Source organism: Rattus rattus, chromosome 12, assembly GCF_011064425.1.
Source record: "Rattus rattus isolate New Zealand chromosome 12, Rrattus_CSIRO_v1, whole genome shotgun sequence".
Classification (NCBI taxonomy): domain Eukaryota; kingdom Metazoa; phylum Chordata; class Mammalia; order Rodentia; family Muridae; genus Rattus; species Rattus rattus.
Window position 1 is genome coordinate 3958919 of NC_046165.1, and position 6796 is coordinate 3965714.

Sequence of the window (6796 nt, forward strand, 5' to 3'; positions counted from 1 at the left end):
TAATAAGACCTAGAGACATAATCACACACACACACACACACACACACACACACACACACACACACACACACACACACATATAGTAGCTAAAATTAGAGGGGACCTTTCCCAGATTCCGTTGTAAAAATCTTGGCTGACTCTCAACTCCAAGTTTATCCCAGTGCCTTTGCCCAGACTCTGTTGAGAGATGAATCTGTACATTGCCTCTATGCCCAGTTTGGGGATAAAGATAAATGGTAGAGTTTTTGCCTATCATGCATGAGGTCTTGGGTTTGGCAGTACTGCGTAAAGGAAGTCTGAAGATTCTTGCCTGTGAGCACAGCGCTCAAGATGTGGAAGTAGGATGATCAAGACCATCCTTGGTTGCACAGAGAGAACAGCCTGCATTACACGAGGCTGTGACTAAAACAGCAAAATGTTTATCGATGATTATTGAACAATAAATACCTCAACATAAGTTTATATGTCAAGGCTATATGGAGTGATAACTGTATTAATAATTTCTGTTTACTTTCGTTGTTACTGTCAACCTCTGTTTGGGCTTGAAATCACAGAGCCCTTCCTGCTATTGCTTCCCAAGTGCTAGGACCAAAGGTGTGTTCCTATTGATGACTCAATATGTCTGGTTCAAAAGGAGGTGTGCTTTCAGTTTAAAAACGTAAACTTTGTGCTTGCTTCGGCAGCACATATACTAAAAATGTAAACTTTACATTTAGTTTTAAAGACAACAGGACATTAATAACATTTTATATCGGTAACATGTAGAAAGAGTATATTGGTTTAAAGTCTATTAATGAAATTCACTAACTCTATTATATATAAATCAATCATTTTTAGCTGTTTCTCTTTACTTATTAAAGTATGGCTAGTTAGAAACTTAAAAATAACATGTTAAAAACATATATTTTACTTCTAACAGAATAAAACAAGTGGCTAAACTATATACGTGGTCATTTAAATCAGGTATTGGCGTAAAAGGATACATCAGTTACCGTACAGTGTTTTCTGTTGCTCCCAGTTTTTCGACTTGATTCTCAGGGATTTGGAGGCATGGCACAACACTTTCTGAGCGGTGTTCCTTGCTTAGGAATTTCCTTTCCCTGCTGATGACATAAACAGAATTGAAGACATTTAGAAGACCATCAGGTCAAATCTCATCTTGTAGAATACAAATTTACAGCTGAGCCTGGTGGCTGGTAGACGGAGCCATTAGTCCCAGAACTCAGGAGGTCCTGAGTTTGATCCCCAGGACTCACATTAGAAAAAGAACTGACTGGGGTTGGGGATTTAGCTCAGTGGTAGAGTGCTTGCCTAGCAAGCGAAAGGCCCTGGGTTCGGTCCCCAGCTCCGAAAAAAAGAAAAAATAAAAAATAAAAATAAAAAAAAAGAAAAAGAATTGACTCCTCCAAGTTGTCCTCTGACTTCTACACACTTGCTGGGGTTCATACACACACACATGCGCACACATACACATACATGCACGCACGTGTGCACACACACACACATACACTTTGCTTTTTTTAAAATCAAGTACCGGTCAAGAGCTAAAGAAAAATATTTCCTGGAGGATAACTGTTTTTCATTTAAATGTGGCAAATGGATTTAAATACCGTCCCCTTTGCTGCATTTTAAACATGAAATAAAAATATACTTAGCAGAAGGGTTTCATTTTTAAGATTAATGTTTTTACTTAGAACACAAATATGTTGACTGTTAAAGAATGGAAAAAGACACCTCATATAAACAGTTTCCAAAAGAAGCCCGGCGGACTGCACTGCTGCCACCCAAGCAGAGCCCAGGACCAAGTATCTTTAGAGTTGAGTGTAAGGGCAGCTGAGGTTCTGACTCAAATGACCGCAATTCATAGAAACCACATGAAGGCAGAAAGAGACCACCTCCCCACAAAGTTGTCCTTCTGAGCTCTTAAGTGTGTGTGTGTTAGGCCACCCTCGAACCCACAGACATACATCACATGCATATTTTACAACAAAATGTCACTAATGATGGGATATTTCCATCACAGGATCAACCCAATCAGATACAGCTAAAGATTTTTTAAGAGTATGTTAATTTCTCTATATGTGGAAGAAACACGATCTACACATATCTACACGGAGTGGATAGGAGAGCATGCATGTGAGTGCCTATGCGCCATATGGTGTGTGAAGTCAGAGGACAGGGAGTTGGCTCTCGCCTTCCTCCCACCATGTGGGTCTCAGGGATCAAACTCAGACTGTGTGACTTGGCGGCAAGAGCCTTCACTGGCTGATCTGTCTTGCCAGTCCAGACGTAGAAGTTATAAACACGTGGATCTAAAAACGCCCCCAAATAAAACTTGACCCATCTAAGAAATGAGACGGTTCAGTGAGAACAGTTTAAGATGTGAGTTCCCACCTCCTGCAACCGATAGGATAGCCAGGTATATAGACAGAAGACAGAAGAGAGACAGACATGCTATAAACCCAGTGTCCCTACTAGGTTTGCACAGGACGCCACCCACTAACTGCTGTGAGCACACATTTCCCGCGTGCATACACAGCATTATCCAGGATGGACCCTATTTTTTAAAAAAAGGTTGCAATCAAAAACTTGTTCTCTGGCATAATAGAGATTAGATTTAAGGACTATAAGAAATCTGAGAACTTGACACGTATGTGGAGATTAAACAGCACAACTTTAATGGCAGCCATATTAAAGGACAACTCATGAAAGAAATTAGAAAACACCAGAGACTGATAAAACTGCCACGACAGCAGGCTCATAGGGAAAATCAGTCGCAAACACCTACATAAGGAGAGATACAAGATGCCAGGTAGAATAGTTTCTTCCAGTAATCCCAGCACTGAAAGGCCAGAGTGTCCTGCTGCCGTCCCCAGTGCGGATGGCCTGGGCCATCATGTCTAATGCCCAGCTCCTGATTTTTGACAAAGGTCCTGTGCTGCTTAATTTTTTTTTCTTTTTATTTTCAATGCGGGTGCTTTGTGGTACCCAGCTGTTTGTTCAAATACAAGGTTAGATACTGCTGAAGGGATTTGAGGATTGCGAACTAAGATTTGTAGTTAATCAACTCAGGAAAGCAGAAGACCTTCCATGAGATGTGTTCATTTCTTATAACTGAGACTCTAGTAAGAACCACTCCTATGTTTGGAGCAAGAAACAATCTCGTGCCAAGGAGATTCGGGTGCCTTACGGATTTTAAGCTCCAGGTCACACACTACGAGCTGCTATCGGGACTTGCAGAGCGCTGGTCCTCTCACAGACTTTGACCTTGCTGTGTCCTACAGTGATTAGAGCTCATCCTTTACGTTAAATATTTTGCGCTCTGCATGGCAGCACACGCCTGAAAGGTAGGGAAGGCAGGTCCCTGAGTTCAAGGCCAGGTTGGTCCATATAGCACTGTACGGGGCCAGCCTGCAGTACTATGTAACCTGATTGGCCTTGAACTCACCTTGTAGCTGAGGATAATCTCAAACTGATCTAAATTCTGAGATTACAGGCTTGTAACAGCCTGGTGGGTTCTACGTGGTGCTGAGGGGTGGAAGCCGTGCTTCCTGCATGCAATATTAAGCCTTCAACCAGTAGAATGACAGCTCTGGTCTCTCAGTGCTTAACACCATCCTGAGAGGGAAAAGAGAACCTGTAGAATGGGAGCAAACTTGTGTAAGCCAGGTATCCTTTAGGGACTTAGGTTCAAAACATACAAAGAACTCTTACACTGAACAAGAAAGCAGCCCAGTTAAGACGTGAGCAAAGCATTTGAAGACAATGAGCAGTAAACACATGGGAAATGCTCAACAGCATTAGCCGTTACAGACATGCAAAGAAAAAACTCAAGGTACCGTTCCGTCTGGAGCCACGGCTTTAGTTTAAAAGGCAGCAGTAAGTGTTGCTGGGAACGTGGAGGAATCGAAACCCTCACCCTGGAATCTCCAGGCTCAGATCCCTCATGCTTTGCTGATGGAGCATGTGCAGCAGTTAATGGACAGTGGCAGAGGGAAAGACGGTCAACTGGGGATGGAGGAGACCCAGTATGGTGCAAGTAGACAGCAAGGTAGTACCCGGCAATGAAAAGAAATAAGACAGATGGAGACAATGTAACACGGATGGCTTTTAAGATCTTCTTAGAAAGTGACCGCAGACACGAAGGCTCAAGTGCTCTATGAAATGCACCCAATGAGAAAACCCCATTTAAATTTAAGCGTATCCCAGCTTAGCCGTGCAACTTGCTGTGCCTGGGGGTTGGGCAGAGGGGAGAAGAGGTGTGGGAGTAGAAGACTATAGATACTTATGTAGCTTTTGAGTGGGGGAAGGAGGGGTCCCATAGTTAGCTTTCATCATCTACTAGTCAAAACCCATAGTCACCGGGGAAGATTGAACCTCAGCCAAGGAGTCACGGAGATGAGCTGTTGGCCTGTAGGCAAGTCTGGGTGTGCGTGTTTTCTTGACTGTCCATTAGTGTGGGAGAGAGATCCCAGCCACTGCAGGAGGATTGTATAACAAAGCCAGCTGAGCAAGCCAGTTAGTAAGTAGCCATTTCCCACTGGTTTCTGCTTTAAGGTCCTGCCTCTATTGTTCCTACCTTGCCCCACCCTGTACAGTTTATGAAGCACAGTGAGTTCATTCCTCTCAAGTTGCTTTGGGTGACGTGTTTATACTGAGCAGCAGAAAAGCAAGCTAACATGGGTAACGAAGAGATTCGTGAGTCTCTTGAATCAGTGTTAGTGGATGTACAGTTGTAAATATACAAAACTAACAATCGTATACTTTAAAAGGCTGAACTTAGGTGGGGAGGACCTGCATATGCCGACCCATACACAGGCCATAGGTAATTAAATGTAGCCAGGCCTGGTGGCGTACAGGCAGGTAGATCGCTGAGTTTGAGGCCAGCTTGGTCTCCTCAGCAATTTTCAGGACAGCCAGAGATGTGGGGGTTATGAAATCCTCACAATCAGAGAAACCCTAAGAAAACCAAACCAACCAAGCAAGCAACCAAACAAAGATCCCCAACAACAACACAACAAACAATCCCCCTTAAATGTCATTTAAAAGTATATTGAGCCAGGGCTGGTGGTCCACACAATTAGTCACAGCACTCAGAAGGCAAAGGCCTCCACACCCTCAGGCTTCCAATCTGTAGCCCCGGGCACGAGACAGTGAACAGGGAACAGAAGATAACTTCCCGAGTTGATGGGTGAGAGAGAAGAGTGAGGTCAAGATAGGAGTGGGGGCATTGTGACCCTGAGGTCACGGTGACTTTGGGGTCACAGTCTTTTGAGAGATTTTTAATGCTGAAAAACAAGAAATATGAGAAGAAACGGAGGCGCGGAGAAAACAGCACAAACCCTCTAGAGCGAAGATGAATTATACTGTAGGCAGGAGGAAAGCTCGTAGCCAGACTGAGTAAGCAAGATGGATGGGGGAGGCCTGGGAGGGACATAAGGCCCAGGCGTATCTCAGCTTAGCCGTGCAACTTGCTGTAAGGAAAAGGGAAACCCCTGGTGGACTAATAGACATTATCTTAGAAGGAAAGTTTGAGGGACTAGGGATGTACCACACTGGAAGAGCGCTTGCCTAGCCTGTTCTCAGTTCCGGGTTCTGCCCCAGCACCGTGAAAGCCCCGAGATAGCCAACACTTGTAGTTTCAAGGACCTGGGAGGTAAAAAGCAGGAGATTCCGAAGCTCTTGGCCATCTTTAGCTACACACCAAGTTAGGCCATTCAAACTCTATATGTGGACTCCACTCTCAAAAGTCCAAAACAAGAGCAGAGATGGTTCTAAAGACATACTGTGTAGAAGTAGGAGGGAAAGTGAAGGTGCTGGGGGCTTTAGGGGCCATTGCTGTGCGGCACAGAAAGTAATGAAGGACCCTAGTTCTTACTGAAGTGTAAGAAGCTTGGCCTGGTAGAAAGTAGGAAGGTTATGGGGTTCCCGTGAAAGGCCCTAGGGGCTTTTGCCAGCCTTACACCCACCGCCTCAGGTCAAGATTAGGCGAAGTACCAGCTTCCCACCTCAGGTCAAGGCTACGCCAAGTTCCATCCTCCACCCACAGTTCTCGGGAGGAGCAGGGACCTTCTTGAAAAAAAAAATGCAGAATGTACTGATAGTCACCTGACCCTCTGGTCCCAGGTAGAGTTCGAATGCGTGTCATGTGCTTGCTAGCCAATAGATTCAAAGGTCAATATGCTTAACCAATAAGTTTAAACTGTAACGTTACTGATGTAACCTGTACCCCATTCAGGGTCATTCTAGTCACTCTCCAGCAGGGGCTGATTGAAGGGCGATCCCGACGCACCAGAAAATAAACCTCTTGGCATTTGCATCGAACTCTGTTCTCCTGCCTCACTGGGGGTGGGGGTGGGGATGGGGGTGTCTCCTGGTAGTTAGGACTCACTTCGAGCCTTACAGCAATGGCTCAGTCTATCAGATGGTGCCCGCAGCCGTGTTCAAAATGGTCAAATTTAGCTAGTTTTTGTTTGATTTTTAGAGTCTCAGTTGAGTATGGCCTCACACTCAGGAGACAGTGGCAGGGGGATCTCTGTGAATTCCTAGTCTATGTGTTGTGTTCTGGGAGTACAGAGACCCTGTCTCAAGAAATAAAGATAATTAGGCTGGACATAGATCATTGTGTGTGTGTGTGTGTGTGTGTGTGTGTGTGTGTGTGTGTGTGTGTGGCCAGAGGATGACCTCTACTGTTCTAGTGTCTTCCTCTCTCTTTGCCCAAGATAAGCTCTCCCGTTGCTCCAGAACAGAAACTTGTGACAGAACATCTGACCAGCGAGCTCTGGGGAACTGGCAT